We start from the raw sequence: 14,401 nt of genomic DNA, 5'->3' as shown, positions 1-14,401 counted from the left end.
TTTTGGCGCAATCTATCGCGCCATTTCAGATTGAGATTTGCTTTCTAGCATCCAGAGATTTGGATACAGACCACAACAGATAGCGATCGCCAGGTAATGTGGAGGCTTTCGTTAACTTCTCATCTCTAGTATGTTGTGGGACACTCATTGAGACTATCCGAGCCGGTCAGTGTGGGGGGAAAAAAGCACGTTAGCGCGGACTTTGACGCGGGGGGGCAAGTTGCCCCATACTTTTCGCTAGCTGAGCTGCTAGCTGAGCTGCCTGCCTGGCTAAATACTGGAGCTATGTCGAAAATTCATTTCTGCATCACTCACATGTATGAAAAGACATGAAAACAGACCCCAGGTTGGAAAAAAAACAAAGTTCCCCTTTAATATAACTTGTGACCTGTGAGAACAAAGGACAGGCGGCCATTTTGAAAAAGCCACAAAATTCATAATCTGGATTTTCGATGGCATAAACCTGGACTTCATCCATAAGATCAGGGTTTAGTTTCATTTTTCTGTTGTTTACTTTCTGTTTTAGACAAGAATAAAATTTTTATTGCCATTTTTATGTTCTATTGCCTCAGAACATAACTGAGATTGTAGTTTAGCTGCTAATAAATGTGATTTTTCAGTTTGATCCACCACTTGTTGTTTCCAAACTTCAAACATTCACATCAATGTTTTATAACGCCTCTATTTAAACATGGCATAAGAGCTGCGATATGAAAGCTTCTTTACATGCTTTATTAGACAGAGCGGCTGGAAAATAATGACAAGGTAGACGAACGTTTTTGATCTTTTCCAGCTGCTTCAGAGATGAATTGAGTTTTCTTCGTAGCTTCATTAGTGAGCGTCATGTGGCAGACGCACCTCCTGCTCTGGACCCGTCCAACATTTAAGATTAACGTCACCGTTATGTAAACTCACTCCAATCTGGAACAACCCTGACTTTCTCAGCAACAAAAAACCTCTCCACCTCCACTCATGGTTAGACAAGGGAATCACGCATCTACAACACATCTTCCACAATAATGAATTAGTTCCATTTTCACACCTGGTCCAGGAGTACGGCATCAGGAGTAATCAGTACCTGGAATATCTCCAGATTAAATCATCTATCCACGCCAAATGTAAGATTGCAAACATCGACCTGCATCTCCCACCACTCATCTCAAAATTTGTTAGTATAACATCAAGAAAAAAACTTCTATCTAAATCATACCAAATCATATACGAGTCGGATACTACCATAAAACTACCAATTACAAAATGGGAAACGGATCTATCAATTACTCCTGATGCCGACTTCTGGAACCAAATCATTCAAAATATTTATTCAATGTCACGAAATGCCAACCTTCAATTAATCCAATACAAAATACTTCACAGAACACACCTCACGGGACAGAAAATGTTTAAAATGGGATTCACCTCAGAAATTTGTATTCACTGCACTCAAAAATCACCAGACACCTACCTTCACGCCTTCTGGCACTGCACTCCAATCCAACACTTCTGGAACGAGGTTACAAAATCACTTTCCACCATGATGGGCTGCCACATCCCCATGACCCCCTCACTCTGTTTACTTGGTGATGTGTCAGTCATAAACCTCAACAAATCCAACAGCAAACTACTCCTCACAGCCCTAACTATCGCCAAGAAAACCATCCTCATCAACTGGAAAAGTAGGAGCAAAACAAACACCACACACTGGAAAAACTTACTCATAGACCACACCACCTTGGAACATTCACCCATACACACCCATACCTCGGCCGTAGAACCCCTCTCTGTTTGGACCCCTCTTCTCAACCACCTTCACTCTTGAATTTTCTTATCATTTACTATTACCATCATTTTCACTATCATGTGTTTAATATTATGTTATCAATTACCTGAGAGCCAATTCCCCTGATCCTCCAAATGTCATACCCCATTTCTATCCACTGATTTTGTTGCTTTTACATCCATTTCATCACTTCTGCCTTAATATTATTATGAACTTAGTATTATTATCACATACATAGGCTATATAGGGTATATTATCGATTTATTTAGTTATTCATTTACTTCTACTCATCCACTTATTCAAGTATTCATTAAAAATTAGAAAGGCCACTCTATGTTATTATTACTTTATAATTTATATTCTTAATGGGATGCACTGTAAAGGGATTTTTATTTATGTTTTACATCTAATTTAATTAATATACAATGGATATATTATGCATAAATAACATATACTATTTGAGTTAATCCACTTATTGTTTAATTATGTTGGTTTGAATTGGATTCTTTATGTTATTATTATTATTAACACTATTACTACTAATTTGCTATTTCCTATGTGTATGCATATTTGCTTGTGTGTGTAGGTGTATGTTTATGTATATATATATAATTTCTATAATTTACATTGTTTGATATAATATTAATGTATATGTATATATATATATATATATATATGTGTATGTATATATGTATATATATATTTTAGATTGGTAATACTACCATATGTTATAATTATCACAAACCATATATATAAAATATATAAGGTATGTTATTTATTTATTTATGTATCTATTTATGTATTTATTTACGTATTATTCATGTATCTGTTTATTTTTGTTTATTCACTTATTCATTTATTTATTTTCAATTTAAGATTAGTAATACCACTATAGGCTATAATTACTTTATAGCTTATATTCTTAGTGGGATGTTTATTATATTGAACTCTTGTGGGTTTTTTTTTTTTCCACTACCATTTTCACTATCACTCTCTCTTTAACCTAAATAGATTATTTATGTATAAATATTTACTATCTATTTGAGTTCATCCTTTTGTTATTATTATTATTATTTTCTTTACTGGATTATTATTATTTTATTAACTATTATTGTTCTATTATAAATGATAATATTATGAGAACAGCTAGTAGATATAATTATGTGTTGTGGTGATGAGACGATGACCTGAGCATGGGGGTACGTGTGTGGGGGGTGGACTGGGGGCTGGGGTTTCGCGGGCGGTGGCAGTGCGCCCGGCCCCCCCCTGGTTGGTATGTCGGTGTCCTTGGTGGGACTGGTTGGATGGGGGGCGGGGGGGGTGGCTCACGCCCCCACCCATCCCTAAAGGGAATGAAATTATTTTAAAAAAAAAAAAATAATAATAATAATTGTTATTATTAAAAAATATATATAAATAAATAAATAAATAATTGAAAAAAATATTTAAAAATAATAATAATAATAATAAAATTAAATAAATAATTGTAGCCTTTCTCAGACAACAAACTTTCTCCCCAGGGAGGTGAAACTGGCAGAATGGGGAAACGTTGAGGGGGTGGGCTCTCACTCGCCTCCCTGCCCCACTTGTTCTTGTTAGGGGCCCGAGCGTGCCACCGCGGGCTGGTGCGCGGTGTCATTTGCTTGCCCCCTGGTTCCCTGATTTACCCCCTCGCCCACCACTCATTGCTCGGTCGTTGTTTTTTTATTACAACATATATATTATTGTTATATATTATTATTAATAGTATATTTAAATAAATTATATACTATCAGTTTATCTCTTCACTAGACCTTATTGTATTATATTCACCGTTGATGTTATCACTATTACTATTATTATGGTTGATATCTTATTATTATTTTATTCCTCTTAGTATTATATCATAGCATTATTTTTAAAATTATATTATAGGATGTGCATCGCCCCTCACTCCTCACTGCCTGTTCGTCAATTTTTATTCTTTATCTTTATTTGTTTTTTTAATTTTTTCTATTTTTTTAAAATTATTATTATTTTTTGTTTTAGCTTTTTCTTGTTCCCTTCTCCCTCCTCACATATCAAGTCCCCGCCAGTCTACATTATTACTTGTGGTCATTTAACTTACATCGAATCACTGAAACACAATTGCCACTTATCGACAAATGCAGGTTTTTTGTTTTTGTTTTGTTTTGTTTTGTTTGTTTGTTTGTTTTCTGTGCTGGATCTGTTTGTTTGAATTTGTCTACTTCTATCTTTTTTTTTTTATTTTAAATATTTCCATTCATTGTATCTTCACTGTCTACATCACTGTTGTTGTTATTGTTTGTCACACGGTTTCATAATAAAAAAAAAAAAAAAAAAAAAAAAAAAGATTAACGTCACCGCTTGTAATGCAGAACGCAGAACTGTGTCTGTTTCACACAAGTTAATGAGCTTCAGAGTCATAAGAGCTGCTCTGTTAGGTTTCACTAATGTCAGCATGTCAACAAGCTGGTTATCCGTTTTAATATTTTAGTTTCTCCTGTAAGTGGCACTCAGCACAAGTACAGATGGAGCTGATGCTAATGTGGTTAGTTCTCGAGATATTAGCGGATTGATTTTGACTTGATGAAGGCTGTAAATTAAAAATAACACAGACGTGATTTCAATTAATCCAAGGGGAACATAAATGTCTGAACAAAATGTCACAGTAATCCATCGCAAAACTGTTAAGAATGTCAGACTCGAGGATGCAGAAGAGGATTTTTTAAAAAAAAGGAAAATTTCTGTTAATAATTAACATGATTGGCCATCCATGTATTAGTTCCACAGATACGCAAAGTATTCATGCATCTAATGTGGCAAAACATCCAACTGTAACTCTGATTTCATTTATACATCCATATTTAAACCGGTGTTGCATTAGCAAAAGCTGAAGATTACAATGGTTTAATTCAGTTGGTCATTTTGTGATATTTAGGGAAGAAAAAAACAATCAAAACTAAGTTTAAATATTGCACACAGTAAAAAGAAAAGCTTATAATAATGATAATAATAATAATATCCACATCACAAATGATTCTTTTACAATATTTTTTGACCATATTTAAATGTACAATGTGCAAAAAATGTCATTATTTTAAGCATGTCATTATTTTTGAAGAAGCAAATTTGTACATTTAGGATTTAAAAACAATATACATAATTTTGCATATTTTTCCCTGTTTTGTTGAATATTTCGTAAAATCAGATTATTAATTTATACATGTTAACAGTAAAAAAAGAAATAAAAAAATTAAAATGGTCTAAACAGTAAATAATATTCACATCAAAAATCTGTATTATTTCCAAGTGTTAAATGATTTTTTTACAATGTGTGAACATAAAAAGTTAAATGCATTTTTAATGTATTTAAATCTATAATGTGCATAAATATCATTACTTTAAAGAGATTTGCCATTATTTTTCGAAGAAACGTACATTTAGAATTTAGAAACAATTTTTTTTTTCCGTTTTCTGTGATATTTCGTAAAATCACAGATCATTAATTGATGTTTATAAAACTATATTTGTACAAATAGTAATTAGTTCTTTTACAGTGTATGATTGTAAACTTACACTGTTTTATTTTGTATTTAAATCAACAAAAATATCTATATTATACAGATTTTTTTTACTGATTGTGAATGAACAGTCTTCCATTGTTTTATAACATTTTTTTTCTGGCATACTCGCTGCCTGATTGTCACCATTTTTCCAGGATTTTCTTTCAATGCTGGGTTTCTCAAACTTTTTCAGAAATGAGGCATCAACTGTCAAGTCTGAAGAAAATGAGCTCTCTCATGTCGAATTCTGGATTGTGAAGGTCATTATTTAACAAACTGACCGTGAAACTGGGAGCCTTTCAGAGCTGAAATATGAAAGGAGTAAATCACAAAAGCTGTAATTAAGGACACATGAGGTTTGGCAATCAAATAACGAGACTAATGCAGTTTGATTTATTTAGATTTGGTTGATTATTTAACCTTCCCATTGATCGGTGATCACTATGTGGTTCTGGCTGTAGTTTCAGTGACATAAGCTCAGTGTCATCGTTTAAAAGTCACATTTTACAGCACGTCTGACCCACAGTTTAAACTGAGAGCATGACACTCACACTTTTAACGACATCTCATCTAATCACGCTCCATCGTGTTTTAAATCTGACACGGTGAATATTAAAATGAAGCTTTACTTTGAAAATCAAATCACAAATGGAATATCTGTGAGAAAAAATTAATCAGAATTACGTATTTTATGCAAATAATTCAGCCCTAGACTCTTACAGTCTGCTGTTGTGTATTTTTGTGTTATTTTCTTCTCAAATTACTGCTTTTAAGCACACAAACAAACATGTATAACCTTGCTTAGCCTTTGCAGGAACCTTTTGAATTATGTTTGAGGAAAATGTCAGATTTAGTCAAATTGTTCTGCAAAAAATGTCAGGTGCAGTTTCAGATGCAGATGTGTGTGGATTCTCCAGATCTACAGGATCATATATGGTGACACAGAGGCAGGGAAGTGTTGCTTTAATCTCTGGAGAGACAGAAACAGGGCGACAAAGAGGGAGGATAGGGGAGAAAGTCTCAGTGGAGCAGAGTTTGCCACGTGGGCTGCAGGTAATGTATGACTTCTGCTGGTAATCGCTGTAATGAAGCGGGGGAGAAGCTTCCACCTTCATGTCTGAAGTCCAGAGAGGCCCCGAGAGCCTCGGCAAATGAGCCCTGAGGTCCAGGAGATGGAGTAGATGGAGCTGGATGAGGGATATTTTGGGTCGAGGAGCCGAGGAGGATGGGAAGGATGGGGGAGGAGAAGCTTAGTGGGAGCAGTGGGAGGCTGTATGTGTGATAAATGCCTGCATTGTCTGCACCAGGGCATGTAAGACATAAGACCAGGCATGTTTTTGCACTATATTCCATGCAAATTGCTAACATATAGTAGCACAGAGACAGCTATTTTTTCTATGTAAGCCTGGAAGGCAGGAAAATGGTATTTTTTATGTAAATATGGCCACGGAATTCCACATGGTGCAGATGTAGCTTGCTATCTCTTCCCTTATGGAGCATGTGTTGGCATAGTTTATCTTACATAATGTTTACGTGACACTCTGTGATCCCACCTGCAGCTGTTTACGTGTTTCTGTGGGTTTGGACCATCTTGTCGAGGTCGGGGTTGGAAAACATTTTCCTGCTGCTTTATTCGGAAATAAATGGGCGCATAAATAAACACAAATCTGCTGCAGCGCTCTCTGATTTTGACATTTTTTTCTTATTATTTGAGGATTATTGTAACAGTGAGTGCAAAAAAACGGAGGGCAATTAAATAATGGCACAGCTGTAGAAGCTTTAATTGGATACAGTCAGCAGCACGGTGCCTTGGATCTCGTCCAAGTCCTGACATCGAAATGAAAAATAAATTATCTGGTCGTCCGAAGCAACATGCATGACTGTTTCAACCTTGGATGAATTTGGCGTCATGGTTAAAGCTATGTCTGTATTTCTTTTTGGCCACTTGGGAGCAGAAAAATGACACAATTCCCTACTTAAATATCAAGAAACGTGACAACACTAATAATTATTTGACTTTATGTCCATCTGGTGAATGTAAGATGACGTCCACGCTCACTGTTAGCTCCGTTTTGGGCTCCACCTCCAATTCCTGAGAAAAATATTTGGCTTTTTGGGTCCTGAATGCTCTTTTTGACCTGGAACTGGTGGGTTTTTGCAGTATCTTATATGAAAGGATGCTGTGAAACACCGAGATCTCTTGAATAACTAATGATAAAGAAAAAAATAGAATCTAATAAGCTGCTCGTTGTAGCTCTGATCCCACAGGAGAATAACGCAAAAGGCTGAGAATGTGCATGAAGAGTTGGCGTGGATTTAACAGCAGGGACTAGCAGCAGTGGGTTTAATACTGACCAGTCTACACTGCATTTAATTTTGCTGAGGATTACTTACTTGTCACACCTAAACGAAAAATCTGCCTGATTTTGTTTAGACGTGGCATCACCATCGACCGTGGGTATTATATTCGACGGGATAATACACCCAGAGCTTTGTAAGTTAGCAAATAAAAGGTAAACACCATTACCGGAGAGTAATATCAGCATTAAAGAGGATAAAGAAGATAAAAACATCCCAAAAAAAGCCACATTTTGTGATTCACTGTGGTCTCTATTAAGGCAAATAGTAAAAAGGATGACTCAGCTAAAGCAGCACGTAGAAATGTCACTAATACATGCAGCACTCAGCCGGTACACAAAATATCATGAAGCTAAAATAGAACGGCAGTGAGTCAACCTGACAGTCCAGCCGCAGACTATAGAAACAGACCTGTGATGCTGATCTGAAACGCAGAATGTGAGCGGGGTGACGGTACGTGTCCACAGGAGCCGTTAATTCCTCGCATCCCATTCGTTGCCGATGCGAAACGCACCACGCTGCATGTGTCGTTTTTATTTTCCTAATACAAACACATACATTTTATGCTTTTCCATTTATGTTTAGAATTTTACTGCCCATGTTTATCATGTGTGTTTTTTCTACTTCTTAAATTTCTAAGACTGGAATGGGGGCAACTTTAACCCTTTAAGCTTCAGTCAATTCCAGTCGTTTTCAGTACAAAAAAAATCGCTAATATTCTATTTGTAAATAAAAATATGACGAGAAATACAGGGAATATTGGACGCGCATCGCGAGGTGCATTTCCTTGAAAACGACCGATTCGTGGATTTTATACCGACTTCAAGACATGTTTTGGATAAAATAGTTTACTGGCTTGTTTCGTCTGGATGTCCAAGGTTGGATTATGGCCGTTTTTTGTGGAATATTTTCATCTGTGTGTAATAATGAACCCGGAAATGTGAGTCGCGCTGTGTACGTTAAAGCCATGTACAGAGAACGGATGGATGGATATTCGTTTTTGTCGGTAAAATGTGTTTATATTATCCGCTGTGGTAATCACATCTGAAAGTGGTTTATACCGGCGGATTCATGAGAATCTAAGCTTTCCATCGGCGTATAGTGTTTGTATAATCGCGTTTGTAGTTTCAGACATTTAGCAAATTGCTTATGCAGATCTCAAAGTGTACCGTGGGCGGGACACTGAAGCGCAACGGGTTAACTTAAACATTTTCCCCTGATTACTAAAATATTTCTGATTTTGATAATATGATGATTAAGGCAATAAAATAAATTGTGAAGACATGTTGATTTGTCACATTAGCCACATACCACAAACCTGTTTCCTTCAAAACGTACCTGAGAACACAATTAGTTGTAGAGAAATGTGATTTTGTGAAGAAATATCAGCTGACAGGAGAGAAAAAACTAGAAATGTCCAAATATAAAGCAATTTGTGTTGACCTTTAAGCAGAGATGGACAAAGCATTGTTTGTTTCTTATCTTTTTTTTTTGAGAAACAGCGAGTTTAAGCTTCTTCTACTTTGTTTATTACAGCCACGTAGCCCACATCGCCACCTCCTGGTGACTCGATGCTGCCTAGTTTATTCGCTCTAAAGCAGTTAATGAAAACAACCCAACAATTGTGTGGAAATACGGCGAGAGAGACAGGCTTTCTAATGCAGAAACACTGGATGTGACCGATGAAAATGTTGTCACACTTCGCAGATTTTTATAGTAGCACTCTGAAGCCCTTTGCAGGTTTTATTACAGTAGCTCTCACTGCAAACTGCAAGATTTATGAGCTCAGTTTGCATTTTGTAAAACCAAACGAGATCCAAAATAAGCTGCATATAGCTGTAGAGTTGGGTCACAATAGAGACAATCCTGTCACATTGCAGACAATTCAATCCAGTTATTTATATAAAAATATTGATTACTGCAGCTTTAAGGTTACAAAAAAAGCCAACATTTGCTCGTATCAACAGTTCCTCTGTGCATGTTGCTGTGGACATTTTTCCTGGAGCTATTTAAAACCACTTCCTCCCTCCCTGCTATTCTTTTAGCATAAAGTAAACAGTTAAAAATCTCCCCTCCTGCTATATGGCACACAGTGATATGATTTTAGAATGTTTGCCGGAGAAAATGTCAGCAGACTTGACAGCATGATGTCAACACAGTGCACATCACAGGACCTTAATATCTTCCCGGAGTAAACAGCCAGGTGACTGCCGCCGTCCGTCTGCGAACGTCTTCCATCAAACAGGCGATTCTTAACCTCACGTGCATTCTGGGTGTTATTTTTTGGCTCCGTGTGCACAGACGCTGTGTGTTTGCGTGCGTCGCTGTGCGTGTGGGAGTGCTTTTGGATCATCCTGTTAGACCAGCGAGGAAAAAGAGCCGTAGATTGGCTGAGGCTTTATTCCCCTCTCTGCTGAAACAAGAAAAATAGCACCGTGGAGGAAGGGAGCAGATGAAAATAGCTCACTAGGCAAACGCTGACTCACAAGGCAACGCTGGGAGTCAGGGAGGCATCCATTCCAGTGTGCATCAAATCAACTGGCTGTTGTGTAACTCCTTCACCGGCCGTAAATTAAAGCGCTCTCGTATGACTTTTGCGCACATGTCCCCTCGGTGGCTGAATTTCAAAAAGGGCTGGTGACATCACAGGTGCCATTTATCACTTGTGACAGCGTTGCCCAGAGTGTGGAGGAGGAGCCGCTAGCCTGGTCAGCTAACTACCGGCTCATTCATCACGCCACTCAAGGAGCGCCGGCTTGTCAAAGCTCACGTTTTTTTAAGTACTGTGAAATGGAACAGGAGCACGAACCCAACTCGTATGGAAATCAGGCTTTGATTAACATATCAGCTGCAGAACATGCGCTGGTTAGTCGTGCACCCGGAGGGGAACTCTCACCGATAATTATTATGTATTTAATGCAAAAGAGAAGCCACGAAAAGAAGATAATAGTTTAAACTCCTGGAGGCCATCGGGTTTATCAACTACATTTACATGCACTTTAGTATTTTACTAATAATCAAGGTTTAGGAATATCCTCATTAGGTTTTTGCACACTTAAATTCTGGTTGGGCCCAGTTTTTGAAAAAATGCGAGATTAAAAAAGCCTTTTTCCATGTTTGTGATCTGTTGTTGGGATGGATATATTTGCCTCATTAACTTCAAATAATGAAGTCGATAAGACAAAATAAAGGAGGAAAGAAATTTACACATTACAGCAGCTAAATACACATGGAGTGGCATAGCTCAGTGGGTAGAGTGGCCGTCTTGCAACTGGAGGGTTGCGGTTCGATCCCCTGGCCCGTCCAGCTCATGTTGAGGTGTCCCTGAACAAGACACCTAACCCCTAATTGCTCCTAATAGCGTCTTGCATGGCAGCTCCTGCCATCTGTGTGTGAATGTGATGTATCATGTAAAGTGCTTTGGATAAACACGCTATATAAATACACATGAAACCTAGTAGAAAAAAAAACAAGACAAAGCATACAAAAGTAGGATAAAGATATCAATATTACAGACGAGGTACACCTTTCATGTGAACAAAGCTTTTCACTATACCTATTTTCAAGCATGGCGGTGGTATTATCATGCTTTGTGAACAACAAAAAAGTAAGCTCCTCACCACAATCACGAGGGAAAACCTAAAATCATCAGCCAGAAGGTTGGATCTTGGACATACAGTAGTTGGGTGTTTTACAAGACATTGATCCCAAATGCACAACAAAAGTGCTAGAGAAACGGTTAAATCAGGCTAGAGCTAAGCTTTTATACCAGTCTTCTCAAAGTCCTGACTTAAACCACACAAATGAACACTTTGTCAGAAAGACTACAAATCTTTTTGTTCATGTTGTTTGTCTTTTAAATGCCGTAATGCAGCCAAGTTACAGCTGAAACACTCACAAGAAGGGTCAGATATACAACTAGAAGCTTATGGACAGAAACCAAAAGCACCTAGCTTAGCTTAAAAAGGCAAAAAGGGCCATTAACCAAATATTGGACTAGCTGTATGCATGTTTTTGACCCATCAGATCTGGTCATATTTCCAGAAGGCCTATAATAAACATCAAAAAAAAAAAAGAAATCATGGGACAAAGATGGATGTGTTTCAGTGATTCCATCCTAGAAGATTCCTAATTATAGGTGTCAGTGGGAACAGAAGACTGCCATGGTATAAATGCTACTTACAATTGTAAGTAAACGTTTGTTAACAGCTGTATAGATATGCCATTACTGATAAATATACCCACACTAAAGGCCACACAAAGTGTAAAATGTTAATTAGAAGTTCTGAAGAGTAACAGTGCTACTTTATGCTGTTGCACTTGAGGTTATTTTGAGAGAAAAACCTTGTTACTTATGAGCAACATATAATTAATCTCATCTGTTGCTCGTCTCTAACTGTACGTGTGCGTTTGGTATCAGTGCAGAAAGAACAAAGGAAGCAATTAAAAGAAACTGGAAACAAAGAATGTCAGAGATGCTGTAACTTGCTGCCAGTCAAACGACACGAGCGAAAAAAAATCACGGTTTTCATGGAACACAAAGTCGTATGTGTCTGACTCTGTTAATTACACGGAGAAGCTAAAAACAGCATCGTGTGTCCAGGCAGAAACAAACCGAGGCGTAGAGGTTTCTTAACTCCAAGGACAGATTATGAGACAATGAGCCCCTGGGCACCGACATTTAAAAAGGCCCCTGATGCCTCCTACAAAGGAACAGGACAGAACTGACTGAAAGGCAACAATTCAGTGCAGTGTGTTTCTTTTTTCATCACTGTTGGTTGCTTTCTATCTGTTGGCAGTGGTTGCTTTGCATGTCTTTGTTCTAGTTTTTAGTCTCTTTGCGGTTGGTTTTCATTCATTTGTGGTAATTTTGAAGCATTTTTGACTCTCTTTTGAAGTCCTGGTGTAAAAAGATGAGAATGCTACTGCATCGAAAAAATTTAGAACATCAGAAAAAAGTTTTTTTCTTAAATAATTTGACATTTTTACATTTCTCTACAGTGTCTCTGAACTACGTCTACCGTCTACGTGACCAACAAATAGGTGACATACCTTCATTTAACATTGTGCTGATTAAAGTTAATAATTCTTTGCTGCTGCATCACATAATATGCTACTTTTGGAATATCTGACATCTTTTTTTGTTTGTAGTCCCTTGAAAAAAGACCAATTTCTCGAAAGTATCAGCAGAAATCACATAAGTGACACATTTTGCATCAGTCTGGAGACATTTACAACTAGTTTTTCCTGTCTTTGCTGCTGTTTTATGTCCATTTGCGGCCGTTTGATTGACTTTCCAGAAAGAAATGCTAACTGTAATTTCAAACAGAGCCTCTAGACCAAGAGCCACATCACCATTGGAGTCTCTGGGTCTGCTATTCATCCAAACTCAACTTACTGACAGATTTGCTTCCAGTTTACCAAAGACAAGCCCATGTTACTACAGATGATCATAAACCAAGAAAGACTTTAGCTAGTTTCAGATTCAATAGAAATTCTCCACATTAATTGTGCAAATTTGAAGGAGGTGCTGCAACATCTAGGATGCCTCAAGGATAAGCAATAGAGCCACAGTATTTTTTCATTTGCATTTTGCACTGTGCATTGCACTAACACAGAAAAACCGTAACACAGGACAAAACAAAAAGCGGCATTTACTTTAACTAAATTTCCAACACATCCAAATAGAATATTGATGCAATAAACATTAAAACTTCCAACATTCAGGGTGCCATTAGATAAATAAGTTATCCCGCAGGTAATGAGAAAACATATCACAGCCGGCTGTCATATTTACGAGTTTTCAAAGAACACAACAGTATGAAATATTATATAAAGATTTTTAAAACGGAAGCGATGGAAAGATTTTAAATAGACTCAAACAAACTCTGATTCATCTGAGCCCTCAGGAGACTCCAAGTCTGCGTGAACACGGCTAAGTGCCATGAAGAGGAGAAGCTGAATGGAGCGAGGGCGAGGCCATGTGTGCAAAAATATTTAGGAGGCACAGTTAGATTGTTGTAGAAAAAAGTCATGCCTTCTGGCAAAAATGTGACTGTGCAGCTATTTGTTGGTGCAACAGATGAGTTGAAAATACATGCAGGATGCTTTAATGTTCACCCAAATGACTGACTGTGTGTGTAGGATCTCGAAACCTATCAGGGCTTCCATTTCTGTCGGTTATCGCCCTTGTTTTCTTGGGTTTTAATGGACTGGAGTCATAAATAAACAGGTTAAAAGTGATTCCTTGTTCAGTTCAACATTGTTTTAAAATCATTTTGCATCTCTTGCATCCTCTGTTCTGTGCCTTTTCTTTAAAGTTTGCCTCCTCTAAGAACAAAGCTTTAGAATCTGGACACAGAACAATGAATAATCAGGTCAGTTGTTTTTTGCAGATATTAAATCCAGAATATGACCAAAACTGTGTAAAGTACTTGTGGGTTAACTAGAGGATTCACCATCTGCACACCTGAGGCAAAACTCTGACTGTCTTTCCTCTTGCTTCTCTTTTTTCTTGGGTTTTAATGAACTGGAGTCACAAAGTAACAGTTTAAAGGTAATTTTTTTTGCTCAGTTTAACCTTATTTTGTGTCTTCATTGTGTTTTCTGCACTGCATCTTTTACCCTGCCTCTAAAGTTTGCCTTTTCTCTGAACAATACTTTTAAATCCTGACACAGAAAGATGAATAATCAGGTT

At 37.3% G+C, this 14,401-nt stretch overlaps 1 protein-coding gene across 1 annotated transcript in view; it reads left to right on the top strand.

The window, feature by feature from the left end:
- tbkbp1 (TBK1 binding protein 1) overlaps positions 1-14,401 on the top strand; it is a 115,301-nt gene that overhangs the window by 47,828 nt on the left and 53,072 nt on the right. The gene's annotated exons all lie outside the window — the stretch shown is intronic.

This window comes from Acanthochromis polyacanthus, chromosome 19, assembly GCF_021347895.1.
Source record: "Acanthochromis polyacanthus isolate Apoly-LR-REF ecotype Palm Island chromosome 19, KAUST_Apoly_ChrSc, whole genome shotgun sequence".
Taxonomy (NCBI): Eukaryota; Metazoa; Chordata; class Actinopteri; family Pomacentridae; genus Acanthochromis; species Acanthochromis polyacanthus.
Note: the sequence above shows the minus strand (reverse complement) of the source record. Positions and strands in the feature narration are given on the sequence as shown.